General features: G+C 42.0%; 1 long non-coding RNA gene across 1 annotated transcript; it reads left to right on the forward strand.

Moving 5' to 3' along the window:
* The first annotated feature begins 559 nt into the window (after positions 1-559).
* LOC306781101 lies at positions 560-10,344 on the forward strand. The gene is made up of 2 exons (XR_013772187.1): positions 560-1,533; positions 7,053-10,344. It is a non-coding gene; the product is annotated as an uncharacterized lncRNA (long non-coding RNA).
* The last annotated feature ends 5,437 nt before the right edge of the window (positions 10,345-15,781 follow it).

Below are 15,781 nucleotides of genomic sequence, written 5' to 3' on the forward strand. Positions count from 1 at the left end.
AGTATCTGTCTCACACACTTTATAAAAGAGTGTTCAACCACACGTGTGTCGTACTTGCTAGACATTTTAACTTTTTCTCTTGTGCTCAGGTGTCTGCCACAAGGGTTGTGATGTATGTTGGTAATTGTAGTCCATGTGAGTGTACTTTTTTACTTTGTGCTGCTAGTTTCAGATTATGCTAAATCACCCAGTGATACTGTATTGAGGGCTTAGGAGTGAGGATAAAGCGGCAAAACGTTCTTCTCACGAGAAAAGCCGAAACCCGTCAGAGGAAGAAGTCACTTACTGTACATCAAAAACCCATTTATTTTGTCTGTGTGTGTATATCTGTACTTGTTCATCTATTCATCCACACCTGTACCTTTTTTGTTTCAGGTGTGTAGTGCGGCCATGCTGAGGTAGCAGCAGCCTGCAGGTCAGGATGTCCGCTGAAGAAGAGGAGCGTCTGAATGGGAGGAAGAGGGCGAGAGAGATCGGCCGCGTCACTGATGAAGACGGAGATGATGATGAGGAGGATGAGTGGATACCTGGTGAGTCGGAATGCTCCAAGTACTGTTGATAAAATTAGCATATATACAGTTTTAATCAGCAATTAGCTCATATACAGCTTAATCAACAGCTAGTTTATATGCAGCTTTAAGTAGCAACTAGCTTATATACAGTTTATTCAACAGCTAGCTTATATACAGCTTAATCAGCAACTAGCTTATATATACAGTTTAATTAATCACTAGTATATTTGTAGTTTTAATAACCATTATCTTATGCAGCACTATTAACCACTTATACAGTGCTCACAACACAGCAAGGCCAGAGAGAAGCAGGTGAGAGGTTACTTATTTAACTGCGTCACATAAGAACAGGCAGCCATCTTTAGAGAAGATAAGGAAGACACAATAGACAGTGAGATTCAAGCGAGGGCCAACGCCCAGCTGAGCCCGGCTTTCTCCACACACTCTTTCCCAGGTCCTCTCGCCTCAAACTCTCACTCACACTGACGGAAACCAACGCCTATTGGGAGGGGCCAAAGGTGAATGGACATTCACGGCCTCCACCCAGGTGTCATAACGTACAAACGTGCCACGCCTGCATCTTTGACTTTGGCCAATGTGTAGCAAGGGGCGGACCCCATATATTAAGGATGATGCTGATGTGTTTAAGCGTGTCTTATGGTGGACCTCTGAGAGGGAAATCATTAGAGCCCATGCATGTTTAATTGTGTTGGCTGAATAACTTTGTTCGATAAATAAACCTATTGCTTTTGATTTAAACTATACGCCTCTGAGAGCTTCTGTTTCATTCTTAAACCTGCTCTAAAGTGTGAAAAACAGCTACAGCACATTTTTTCACAACAAAGTGGTGACCCCGACGTGATCTGATACGATACAGAGCTTCAGGTTAGAATGTTAACAGGCCTCTCCTTTTGATTCCAGATAACGGCGTAACACTCCCTTCGAGGCTGGGAACCCGATAATTGCCATCGGAGCGAAATTGCAGTCGGGGGGTCTGAGACGCACCGGTGCACATCTCAAGGTATGCAGAGACCTATTTAACTGAATTCTGCAACATTGTATTCATAGAAATATTCTAAAATGTGCTCAGACTGTCCGAACTGTAAGTATTTGCTTAGTATAGAATATGGTAAAGATTAAACACACAGCAACAGAGTTGTTATACAGCCATTTGGGGGTTTGTGAATATGTATGAATGTGCCCATCAGAAAACGTCAAATAACGGCGAGAAATGACGCATTTGTGATAGCGTAGATGTGAGGTGCTGTGAGCCGTGTAACGCATTTGCTCGCAGACACGCGCTCCACGCTGAACACTCAAATTCATGTTGCAAAAGGCGTGATTTCTAACGTACTTATGGGATGTTTTGGGCTACGAAGAAATTGCATAACATGACGGGGATATATGTATATGTCATTGATGTCATTGATAAACTGTATGGAGAAAACTGACTGCGGGATTCCCGTATTAAGAGCATCGAGTCTTCGGACATCAACTCGTGTGTAGCGATTCAGTAAAAAATAGTGTTACTCTGATTAGAGTTTCCTCGACGGAGTTTCTGGACGAGAGCACAGAAGTTGATTATATCGGTGTGTTGTTAATAACGGACGAGATTAATGAAAATGGCCAGAACGTGTACAGGTCCAGAGATGACCTAGGATAAAAAAGCAGTTAAATTGTATTATTTACGTTCTACCCTGATGGAGTAGTGGTTAAAATATCAGTCTTCGACGCGGTAGGTCCGGGATCAGCTCCCGGCTGTAACATTGTTTTTGACAAAAAGCAGCGGCCGTTGTGATGTATTAAAGAAGCAGAGCTCTTTGATATGTGTGTAAGATAGGGACAGAAATTATTATAATCTGACTGATTGTTTGCTGAAAAAGCATTTGTTTTTCATTTGTATCGTGGTCGAGAGATCAGCGGTACACAGTCTGTTTGATGAGATCGAGATAAAAGACAAATTGCTGTTACAATGCGTTTCTGATAAATGTGTGTCTAAAAAAAAAAAAAAAAAGAGTCAGTTCATCCGAAGGCCGTGCTTCTGACTGATTTACATTTAAAGAGACAGCCGTGTATGTTCTAATGTGTGTTCATTGTTTCACTGCATTTGTAAAAGTATTACTTACGTGCTAGACCGTATTTGTGAATTGTGCGCATTTCAAATTTGGTTTTAATTGGTGTTTACTGTGTTTGTTTGCTGAGAAGCAGTTGTCATTTGCGCAGGCGTCCAAGAGGTGTCTGTTTGTTTAGTTTGATAAAGTGGATTAGCTGTCACGGAATAGGGAAAGAATCCTTTATAATCTGACTGTTTTTTGGTTGCTAAAAAGCTGTTTGTCATTTGCGTTGTGATCGAACGATCAGTAGCGCTCCAGTCTGTTTGATGAGGTTGAGAAAAAAGCTTGCTGATGGAATGTGATGAGTGTGTAAAAAGAGCTGTACATCTCTTCTACAACTCCGTGTTTGTGACTGATTTATGCTTAAAGAGACGGCAGCGTGTGTTTTGATTATCTAGTAGGAATGCGGGTGACTCCGTGCTTGTGACTGATTTATGCTTATAGACACGGCAGCGTGTGTTTTGATTATCTAGTATGAATGCGGGTGACTATTTGCTGAGCTGTACGTTTTAACTTTTGTTTATTTGTTTGACTGTGTTTCTAAAGATATTCCTTTACCGCATTGGTGATCTCTGCGCATTTAAAAATGGCAGTGTGTTGCAATTTTGTTTGAATGAAAGTGCATGTTTGAAGCGTACATAACCACGGCTGTGTATGGATTCGATTTCGTTTAAATGAGTGCGATTATTAGGAGCATATATGTAAGCGCTGAGACCTGGTTCAGAGTTTATGCTGTTTCTGAGTTTCTTTGTGCGTTAGAGACAGCCAGCTGAGGCCGTGCTTGGTGTTTGAAAATGTTGGTGTGTTGTTTCAAAGGTTGGTGTCCAGAGTAGGGAAAACACACATTATACACGACTGTTACATTCACACACACACATAAATCACTAGAATATGCTGAGAGACAGCTGAGGGCTAATATAAGTGTCAGTTTTACTGGCATAGTTAAATTTATTGGAAAATTGTGTTCCTTAGGGATCGTTAGCAAAGTGTAATGCGGAAACACAGCAGTCCAGGAATGCTACCAGGAAGAAAAAAAAAAAAAAAAAAGTTTTAAAAGCTAATACACAGCTTCTATTGTTCCAGCCAGACAGTCGCTAAAAGTATGAATATACAAGGTTAACAGCTGCTACAAATCTTCTATTCATTTAGTCAAGACTGGCGGTGGGAATATTAGGGAGGATTTGACTACTCCTGATAAAAAATACAGACGCGGCCTTGATTTGTGTCTACTTACAAAGACAGTTACAAAGACAGTTAGCGGAAGATATTTAAAAAGGTGGGGGCAAGGTTAACACTCTCTCTCTGCCTTATAAAATATTTAGTTACAAGCCATTGCTTGAGTAATTAAAACATAGCATTTCACACCTAGCAGGGGTATATAGGCAGATTTGTAAATAATATATATTCATACACTGTTAAATAATATGCGTAATACTTGTAATGCTTATATGCGGAGTTGTGAGGTCACTGTATGAAGGTTTAAAACGCCGAGAGAAGCACTCCGTCATTCTCTCGTACAACAGAATAAAGATCAGTGACCTCTGCACGGTAATGCTTGCTAAAACCATAAGATTATGGCTGAAAATTGCCACATTAGTATAATGGACGAGCTTTTGTGTCCATTCACACAGAGACTTCGAAATAACTCTATAACTGTACTGTTTTCGTCCTCTTCACCATAAAGTGTTAATACTAAAATAGATCATCATTTCACACACACACATATTACAGAGAAAAGCAGGTTTTAAGACATGCAGCAGTGTGCATGACATTGATTTGAGTTCAACCAGACACCAGGAAACTTGGGAGGAGCGTTGGCTCCCTCTGCTGGTGCTTTTGAAAAAAAAAAAAAAAACAACATTTGTCCTGCATGTTGGCTTTTCTGTGGCCTATTCAAGAACTGCAACAGGAACAATGGACAGGAGTTTTGGCTCCATCGTGTGGACATTTGGGAATACTGATTTCAGACTTTGATTGCATATTGCAGAGGAGGACGTCATGGCTGGCACAGAACACACTTATGATAAATACAGAGCTGCTGTGGAAAGAACAGTTGTGGAGCTCGCAGCACTACAAGTGTCACTAATGAGACAGCTGGCTCACATGCCTGCTAAAGACAAAAAGAAGCAGCACGGACGAACTTTCTACTGCTACAACTGTGGAAAACCAGGACACTACGCACGAGACTGCCGCACGCGTGGTCAGCAACAACAACAAGGCTCACCACGTGGAAGAAGAGGAAATTATCAGATAGAGACAGGCAATCAGCATCCAAGAAGCCAGAATCACGCTGAACAGCAATATCTTTCACATATCTGGCAACAACAGAGACACTGCTGCAACTATTAGCCACAATATCTACGTCATATCCAGTTCCAGATCCACATATTCCCTTAACAACCCACAGCCCACAGCCCACAGACAAAGCATCCTCCATCATGAAACACCTCAGCCCCTTTAGTTTGAACACAAGAAACAGAAGATGTGTTCACCATTCTCACGTAGACTCTGTCACATGCATCGGCACTTCAAGAATTGACTATAACTCCCTTTGCACCTAGATGTTTCTGAACAAAAAGGAGGGATGGTAAATGCAGTTTTGTATCAGAAAAAAGGGGGAGAAAGAGTGGTACTCATGTATCACTCATCAAAACTGGACCCAGTTGAAGTTGGCCAATCCACCTGTACAAGACACATGGCGGCAATTGCAAAGGCGATCGAGAAAACATCCCACATTGTCATGTGCCACCCTCTGAAAATCCACACACATCATGGTGTGGCTGCATTCCTCCTCAGCAAAGAATTCACGTTCGGAGCTGCAAGAAAATCGAAAATTCAAAGAGAATGCACAAGAGCACATATTGTCTATGAAACAGGAGGAATCAATATGGCGACATCACTACAACAAGGACAAGGAGATCAACCACACAGCTGCGAAGCAAGAGCAATCATTGAAAACAAACTAAGGCCAGACCTGGGAAATACACCAATCCCAGGAGCAGAAATGTGGTTATACACGGATGGATGTTGCTACAAAGGAGAGGACGGAAACACAGCATCCTATGCTGTGGTGAGACAATTCGAAGACATGGAACACTCAATAGTAGCATCAGGTATCCTACCTCAACCAGCATCTGCGCAGCTAGCGGAAGTCGAAGCGCTCATACAAGCCTTGAAAATAGCAGAAGGAAAATCTGCAAACATCGTCACAGATTCTGCTTACGCACATGGAGCAGCTCACGTTGATGGGCCCATGTGGCGAAGAAGAGGATACACAACATCAATGGACGCACCCATCAAACACAAGAAGGAAATCATGGCACTGGTGGAAGCTATGAAGCTACCAAAAAGAGTGGCAATCATGAAATGCAAAGGACATGATGGCAAGGCAAAGACCAGAATAAGTGTGGGAAACGACAAGGCAGATGAAGCTGCTAAAGAAGTAGGAGGATACAGACCAAAACAGATGGTTCTGAAAATAGCCATACAAGAACCCGAAATCACTGAAGAAACACTGATTGAGATACAGAAGAAGGCTGGACCATACGAATGGTCTGAATGGCAAAGGAAAGGAGCAACAAAAGGAGAAAGTGGACTTTGGAGATCCCATGATGGCAGAGTGGTATCACCAGCAGAATTATGTGTCTCACTGATACCAGAGGCACATGGACCAACGCACGAAGGAAAGAAAGGAACATTACAAAGGGTGGAAGCACTGTGGTGGCACCCACGCATGGAAAGCATGGTGTCCCTCTTCTGCGACGAATGCACCACCTGTGGGGATCACAATGTGAAGAAACCGTACAAGACACCTATGGGCTCTTATCCTGTACCATCAGCCTGCTTCCAAGACATCAGCATAGACTTTACTGACATGGGACATGATAACAGAGTACAAGGAAAAAGATACATTTTGGTAATGGTTGACAGATTCTCAAAGTGGGTAGAGGCAATCCCAACTAAAAAAGAAGACGCACAGACAGTAATAAAGTGGCTGCAAACAGAACTAATACCTCGCTATGGTGTTCCTAGATGCATAAGGTCCGATAATGGTTCACATTTCAGTAATAAGCATTTGCAGGAAGTGGAAGCCAGACTAGGAATCAGACATAGATATGGATCAGTGTATCATCCACAGTCACAAGGACTGGTAGAGAGGGCAAATCAGACGCTAAAATCAAAAATAGCAAAGACATGTGCGGCATCAAAGCTGACATGGGTTGAAGCCTTACCATTAGCTCTAATGGCAATGAGGAGCGCACAAGGAAATGAGACGCATCTTTCACCACATGAGTTAATGACAGGGAGGCAAATGCCTGGTCCTCCAAGAGACAGTAGTCATATTCCTGCTTTAGATGTGCAGCAAGTTGAAATGAAGGCATATATGACTGCGTTAATCACTCTCACGGAGGCTCTCTCCAAACAGGTCCTGCGGACCAGTGCAGCTGACCAGGAGGAAGTGAAAAATCTCATCCGAGTGGGTGACTGGGTCAGGGTCAAAGTTCACAAGAGAAAGTGGACTGACCCCAGGTGGACAGGGCCGTACGAAGTGAAGGAGGTTACTTCACACTCGGTCCAGGTCATAGGTAAATCAGGAGCACCTTGGCACCACCTGTCACATTGTGCCCCAGCATCTGAGCGTTCCAGACCCTTAGCAGAGGTCCGAGGTGATCTGGCGCAAAATGGAGTGTGAGTGTAATCTGTTGGGGGAAACAGACATCCAGCCACAGGGGATTCATCCCACTCCAGGTACCTGGAAAGACATGGGGATAGGTAAAAGAACTGGGTGGGTCCTATTGGGTTTGGGTGTGGCATTTGTGATATTCTTGACTTTGGGATTGAAAATGGGGGACAAAACAGTGAACAAACCGACTAGCGGAAACTATGGCTGTCTGCCAGAGGCAGTGCAAAATCTGACAGGGTTTGAGAGTCATCCAAGCTGCAATCTGACAACAAGTGGCAAGGATGTGAACATGCAAAATCTGACAAGGTTTGAGAGTCATCCAAGCTTCAATCTGACAACAAGCGGCGAGGATGTGAACAAAACTCAAAACGACCTCGAGAGAGGGAAGGTTAGGCAAAAAAGAGATGCCTCAGAACCGGCATACAAGCCACCACCAAAAGCGTGTCGTGCATATCTGACCTTAAACTATACCAAGGGGAGCAAAACCGTTTTTACTTTTGATTTGTGTGATGTGATTAACTGTGGAAGAAGTCCAAGAGCATGGAGAGGTCGTGCTGTGTATTTGTGTGCTGACAATGCCATAGTCAACAGATGTGAGAATTACGTGAACGTCCCGTCCATAGCGTTTTGTCATTCCTGGGGGGCGGTAACTAAGCACACAGGGCGGTGGAAGCCAACAATGCGAGGGGAAAGTCCGAGAAGGACCTTATGGGACAAAATAGACTTCCAACGAGACTTTTCAGCAACAGCCAATCCCTTATCTCTGTCCCTGAACAACGTCACCAAAAGCAGCACAGGAAAAAACATAATATGGTTCGCCCTATTAGTGGACGTCCCAGGCAAAGACCCGAGAGTAGGAATTCAAATAAACATAATTCCGCACAGACAACCGCTACCACCAGACCCACCTACTGTCTTATCAGAAGACTTTTCTAAATGGACTCCCCAACAGGTGATCCAATTAGCTACAGGACAAGGAAGCGACAATGTATGGTTAAATTGGATTGTTGATAATGCTATAAAAAACAAAATGAGTGGCTGTGTAGCTTGTGCTGCAGCTAGACCAGCTATGTTCACCGAACCAGCACCACTATATCCTGAATCTGACCCAACAGGATACGCGTGCATGACAAAAATGACTAAAATGGCTACTCCACCACATTGCACTACTCTGGCATCCATATTCCCACCGATAGACAACCAAACTGCAGTAGGTTATTTCAAAGCTTACAAAGGACTAGGATCCAGATATGTCTGTTACCATTTCACCAACGATAGAGCTCAAATCCACCTAGGTAGTGTGCCAGAAGACTGGTGCAACATGACACGACCAGGCTCAGAGATAGGTTCTTGGGCTAGGGGAGGGCTATTCTACTACTGTGGGGGTCTGCGCTTATTCACTAACATACCACCATCTACAATAGGAGTCTGTGCTATGGTGAGGCTGGCAATGCCACTTACCTTAGTGGGAGACAAAATAATACAGGACCAAAACAAAGTACAAAGCCTGACCCAACGCAGACGCAGACATATCTTAGCTAAAAGAGCAGCTGAAGCTGAGTTCAGCCTGGACAGAGGTCCAACTTACATAGATGCTATCGGAGTGCCCAGAGGAGTGCCTAATGAATACAAATTGGTAGACCAAATTGCAGCAGGTTTTGAGAGTGTCGCAAGTATTATTCCATGGATAACTGTGAATAAAAATGTTGATCGTATCAATTATGTGCATTACAATGTTCTTCGTTTGGCTAATCATACTAGGGATGCAATAGAGGGTCTGGCTGAGCAGCTGGCCCCTACTTCTTTGATTACTGTACAAAACAGAATGGCTTTGGACATGTTGCTTGCTGAAAAAGGAGGTGTTTGCTCAATGTTTGGAGACCTGTGTTGCACTGTCATCCCCAACAATACTGCGCCGGACGGTTCAGTCACAAAAGCACTGAATAGTCTGAGGGCACTGTCAAACGAAATGCAGGAAGCATCAGGTGTGAACAATCCATTTGGAGATTGGATGGAAAACATGTTTGGAAAATGGAAGCACCTGATCTTGTCAATAGCAGTGTCAGTGGGTGTGTTCATTGCAATATTGGTCTCATGTGGATGTTGTATAATACCCTGTATTCGTTCTTTGGTTGGCCGTCTCATCACCACTGCCCTCTCCAAGGAACCATTACCACCCCCTCCTTATGGCGCTTACCCAGTATGGGAAGAGCAGAACAGCCTGGTAGGGTCAGGAGAGGCAGAGGAAGACACCAGCGTGTGAACAGGGTAGGAAAGTAAAGAAAGTGACGTCCTTCAGACGTCAAGAGAGGGATTTGTTGATAAAATTAGCATATATACAGTTTTAATCAGCAATTAGCTCATATACAGCTTAATCAACAGCTAGTTTATATGCAGCTTTAAGTAGCAACTAGCTTATATACAGTTTATTCAACAGCTAGCTTATATACAGCTTAATCAGCAACTAGCTTATATATACAGTTTAATTAATCACTAGTATATTTGTAGTTTTAATAACCATTATCTTATGCAGCACTATTAACCACTTATACAGTGCTCACAACACAGCAAGGCCAGAGAGAAGCAGGTGAGAGGTTACTTATTTAACTGCGTCACATAAGAACAGGCAGCCATCTTTAGAGAAGATAAGGAAGACACAATAGACAGTGAGATTCAAGCGAGGGCCAACGCCCAGCTGAGCCCGGCTTTCTCCACACACTCTTTCCCAGGTCCTCTCGCCTCAAACTCTCACTCACACTGACGGAAACCAACGCCTATTGGGAGGGGCCAAAGGTGAATGGACATTCACGGCCTCCACCCAGGTGTCATAACGTACAAACGTGCCACGCCTGCATCTTTGACTTTGGCCAATGTGTAGCAAGGGGCGGACCCCATATATTAAGGATGATGCTGATGTGTTTAAGCGTGTCTTATGGTGGACCTCTGAGAGGGAAATCATTAGAGCCCATGCATGTTTAATTGTGTTGGCTGAATAACTTTGTTCGATAAATAAACCTATTGCTTTTGATTTAAACTATACGCCTCTGAGAGCTTCTGTTTCATTCTTAAACCTGCTCTAAAGTGTGAAAAACAGCTACAGCACATTTTATTCTTAAACCTGCTCTAAAGTGTGAAAAACAGCTACAGCACATTTTTTCACAACAGTTAATCGTTCCGTACGCAGCAATACCTGGCACTTACAAAAAGATGCTACAAAAGCCCTACAGATACTGTGTTTACAACTGGATCAACAAACATTCACGACACTGAAGCAACTTACGGCATGTCGAGTGAACGTTGGCAGAGTTTCAAAATAAAACTCAATGGAAGATAATGTTGTAAAACGCATGTCACATTAATTTATTTATTCATTAAATTATTCAATGAAGATACTCCTGCATGCATCCCTTTATACAATGCATTATAAGCTATCTGAATTATGTGCCAGTGATTTGTAACCCTGATCCCCATTAGTGGTATCTTAGCAGCAGAGGAAAATAAACATCTTCTGCTTGTGGCTTGTAACTACGTAGCTTATCAACGTTGTATAACTCACATCTAATTAAATACAAGCTAAAGTAACTATCATGAACCTACAGTAGGCTACATGTCACACACCATAAAGTTACAGTGTAGCAAATCGCACATTTCTACAATAATACCCTCATACAGGGACACGGGGTAATGATGAACCTGTGTTTTTAAAAACCTTTCCTCATCTTTGCTGTTTTTGTAAAATGCTGGGTAGATTTACTCCTTCAGGCCTCATTGAATGTATTAGCTGATTGGGCAAAAGAGGAAAAGGGTGGAGGAAGCACTGAATAATCTGTATTGAACTAAACTATCTTTACAAAGTAGCTAACGTTAGCATCGTTTTAACGACTCTGGTCAAGGCAAAGCTAACTGTAATAATTACAACAATATTTCGTTTGAAAGGTGCGAAGTTTAACTTCAGTTTAACACCATTAAATCAACTGAAAACATTACACGATCATTTTTATCAACATTGTAAGTGAATTGTATTGAAACATTAGCTAAAAACTGTCCGGTTTGGGGTACAACTCCGTTAAGTAAGTGGATACTATTGTAAGCCGATATAGGAAAAACACTGTGTATTTAACCTATACAAATATTACAACATTAATGTTTTATGTTTAACTGTTTTCCTTCCATCCAGTGACATTATGTCTGCAAAGGAGGCAACAGTGCTGGCAAAGGAGATTGAGCAACAGGCAGGCAGAGAGAGAACTGCACGATGTGAGTTTAGTGTGTCATTTTAACAACGTTTCACAGTAAATGTACTATCATGTGTCATTTCCATTAAAACCTATGTCACTATTACTGTTTTCTTTTCCTTTGCAGGAAAATTAACAATTGGTGGAAGAAATTGAATACATGCTCCGAATCTTTGACAATGACATGGGAAAAAAACAGGTACAAACTCATCCCCCACAAAGAGACAAAAGTATCTGGAAACAATAATTAAGTGTGTTTCCTGTGGACACTGGTTCATATATTCAGGGTGTTTAACAGGGCTGTCTGTTCTTTTACCCGCATCTCACAGTCCCTATTACCTCACAGTCCCTGATGAGTTTGGTCTGTCTATACATGCTTTTTCAAACTATATGAGTTTATGTCATACTGCTCAAAAAATATAATTTAAAACGCAATCTTCACATAAAAGAAGCTGATGTTTGCCATTTTTACTTTATCAGACAACTGTAACGATGAACTGAGTTGCCAATTTATTTCCTGTTGATCAACTAATCAATTTAACAAATATGTTTTCTGGTTCAGCTGTGATCGGTCGTTTCACACATCGCCTTCAGGCTGTCTCTGGTTTGAAATCCAGGACAGATGCCTTCAGTGACCTATTTAATTGGTTTCGGCGCATTTTAATCAGCGAGGCGTGAGAGTATTTATACCTGCTATGAAATGATCAAGTAGGCCTGTAAATAAGGCCTGTCTATGTTTATACTCACTACTCATTCTATCCACCACCATCTCTCTCTGTCTCATCCTTTCGCACCTCGACACCATCACTGCCACCGTCACCTGTCTCAGGCCGACCTGGAGATGAATGTAATAGCTGATGAAGCGGAGGAGGAGCAGCTGAGGAAGCTGGAGAAATCCTTTTCTGCCCTGGAGCTGGAGTGCAACGAGATCCAGGAGAAGCGTCGGCTAGCAGATGAGAAGAGAAGGGAGGAGATGCGGGAGACTGCTATTTTAGTCCAAGCCGTGTGGAGAGGCTACATCACTCGCAAGTCCTTAAAGAACAAGGGCAAAAGCAAGAAGGCCAAAAAAGGCAAAAAGAACACCAAACAAATGAATTCACCTCATGGTGTCTTACTCTGGTGCTACACAGATAAACACCGTAGCTGTCGAACATCTTTTACAACAAAAACCCATACAGTCCATATTCCACGTGGGTCATTTATGTGTTGTTTTTAATAAAGTACTTCATCTTTCAACTAGTCATTCAACTAGTATTTACTATTTTAGTGAAGAACACATTATAAAGGATTGCAGCACTTTCTAACTTTTTTTGTGATCAACATTTAATTTAGAGATACCTTCTTGCGGCAGACAATATCAAACTATTCATGAATGTTGAAACAGCTGCAGATAATGAACACGTGTTACTATTGGACTCCCGCACAAATGTTCTGGCCTTTGGATTTGTTGCACATGTTTTGAGTGAGCAGCTTTATAATTCTTATAAGTACATGGATGTTAATGACCTCAGCAAAGCTCCAGCATAGCTCTTAACTATAAACTGAAAACAGATCTGATCAGCTAAAATAAGATTCAACAGAGACTAATGCATTGGGTGTACCAGTTGCGATGTTCTTTAATGGCCACAGGGTGGCAGTATAGGACCTTATGTTCAGAATGATCACTTGTCTACATTACATATCATTCATTTGTCTTGTGAAAAAAGGAGCTGGGGATTGAACCACCAACAGTACAAGTCATCTGATATTCTTACTAGATATACAGTATTTATCAAGTTTAAACAAGTCAACCTCAAATGTACAGTTACTATCAGCAACATTTCACAACTCATAATCAAGCCATGTAAATTACAAAGAGGAGCTAAATGAACAAAAGTTGTTGATTGCTTCAGTGTGCTTAAGTGTTTAAGTTAATTTAAGTTAATTATCTTCAAGTGCTGGTTTAGTTCTACATGAGAACAACTACGAAATTATTCAATGCTATAGTTCAGTGAATTCAGTTTTAAAGCATGAGAACGTATGTTTACACTTAAATTGAAGCATCTTGCGATGCGCAAGTTGAAATGCGCTTTGTGGGCTTTGACTTGGTCCGTGATGTTTCTGTGAGGGAGTTTGATGTTGTTTTAGTATGCCCTCATGGTCCTGGATGAACATCTTGACCTAAAGAGGAAACAGTAGAAAACCGTAAGTTTTCTATCTCTCTGCGGTCCATCACCATCTCTGCTCTGTCAGGGTACACACCTTATCAAGCTGTTTCTCTGTGTCATTCAGATTCACAGGTTCGTCACCTTCTACCATGCCACCAGTCATTTCATAGAGGTTAAGGGTCGCCACCTTAATCCGTGCCAGCAAGAGTGTTTTCTTTGCTGCTGTTTCCTGAATGTGAACTACACGATGATCTTCATTTTCATCTTTCATTTCTGTTCCCTACTGATTCAAACAGAGAATCAAATGTTCGAAATAACCCCGCAATGACGGGATGCTGAGTCATTAACGGACAAGTCAGAATCAATGTAATTAACACAATGACAAGAACCAGTCACATAAAATGTCAAGCATGACAAATCAATCCAGCAACACAGCAGCACTAGAGCGCTAGCCATTCACAATATTCATAAAAACAACACGATAGACAAATGAACAGTTACTGCAGATAGTCGCCAGACTATCGCAGGGCTGACACAAAGAGACAGAGAACCGTTCACGCTAAAATGTCACACCTACGGGCAAATTAGAGATATCAGTTAACCTAAGCTACATCTCTTTGGACTGTGGGAGGAACCCGGAGAGAACCCACAATGGAGAACATGCAAACTCCACACAGAGGGCCCGTCGAGCCCGGGAATCGACCCAGGCCCCTTGCTGTGAGGTGACAGTGCTAGACAATACATGCCCCTATATGCATAGCGTTTTTTGAAAATAAACTTGGATCAGGAAATATCAGCAGAACGTCTGTCGACTGACAGTTCAAACTTACTCAATCTAACCACTCAATCTTCATTAGTCTATTATTGAAGGTAAGAATAATATCAATATCACAGGTGATTGCAAACTTTTGAAAAGTATTATATTAAAAAACAACTGACAATGTGTCCACAGTGATGGACCTCAGTGATGTGACCCCTGAAACATGAGTTTCAGACACTTGATTGACAGGTGTTACCAAAGGGAGACGTGTGATTCTTTCACTTTAAGCTAAAAAATCACACTTAATATCACACCTTCCTTCTGCTGACGTTTTGAATGATGCTGGACAGTTCATGCAAGCACGTTGTTACACACCACAGACTAGACAGACACAGGCACACATGATGACGCTTGGCTTTAAACATGTCAGAAACAAGATCAGTTGTGTGAAGTTGTTAAGGCTACTCTGGATCAAAAGATGGAGACCTAATTCATGCAAAGATGTATTTGAGTCTGACGAGACACTGGAAATGTGGAAGGGGGGAGAGACGGGTAAATATCCTGAATCGAACCAGGGATGTGGCATAACGTATGCTTCGTAAACCACTAGACCCTGGCCGAAAGGTTCTTTAAGTCTGGCAGACATCTTGAGAAATGTGTAAAATGCATGTCAAATATTTCCATAAGGAGCCATGGATTTAAATATTTCAATTTGTGTAAATATAGCTTCAATGACGGGCTGGAATAAGTTGATGCTAGATATATACCATCAACTTATTGGGAATGAAATGATTTTAACAATCTATCCGAGAGGAAATCAAGTTGGGAAACTGAATGTTAAGGGGTTTTAAGTGTCACCTCTTAGGTGTAAGTTGTCAGAGGCTTTAAAATGTAACAATGTGTTTCCTTGCAACACACGAAGCTTGATAATACCTTTATGTGTTTATCTGGTGCTTTGTGGAAGAGATCCCATTTTAGGGCCACAGTCTTTGACTCACTGCAATATGCATTCAAGTATAAATGAATAATATCGTATAATCTGGTCGTATGGTCAATAAAAGTCCCCGAAGACACAGTTGTTGCGAACTGATCTTGTGAGACATGCGGTTCAAAGTTTGTGCCCAACATCGTAAACAGCAGTTCACGCAGCTCAATGATCACAATGAAAAGCTCCAGAGCAACCACTAAATGGACCTTGTGGTCAGATTGCTTTATTAAGAGCTGTTTCTGATGACAAGAACGAACTTTGAGCCTAACATTTTCAGCCGACATGGATGAGAGGTCCTTCAAGTGCTCAGGAAGAAAATAGACTTTATGGTGAGATTGTTC

Source organism: Melanostigma gelatinosum (assembly GCF_949748355.1).
Source record: "Melanostigma gelatinosum genome assembly, chromosome: 8".
In the NCBI taxonomy this organism is placed as follows: Eukaryota; Metazoa; Chordata; class Actinopteri; order Perciformes; family Zoarcidae; genus Melanostigma; species Melanostigma gelatinosum.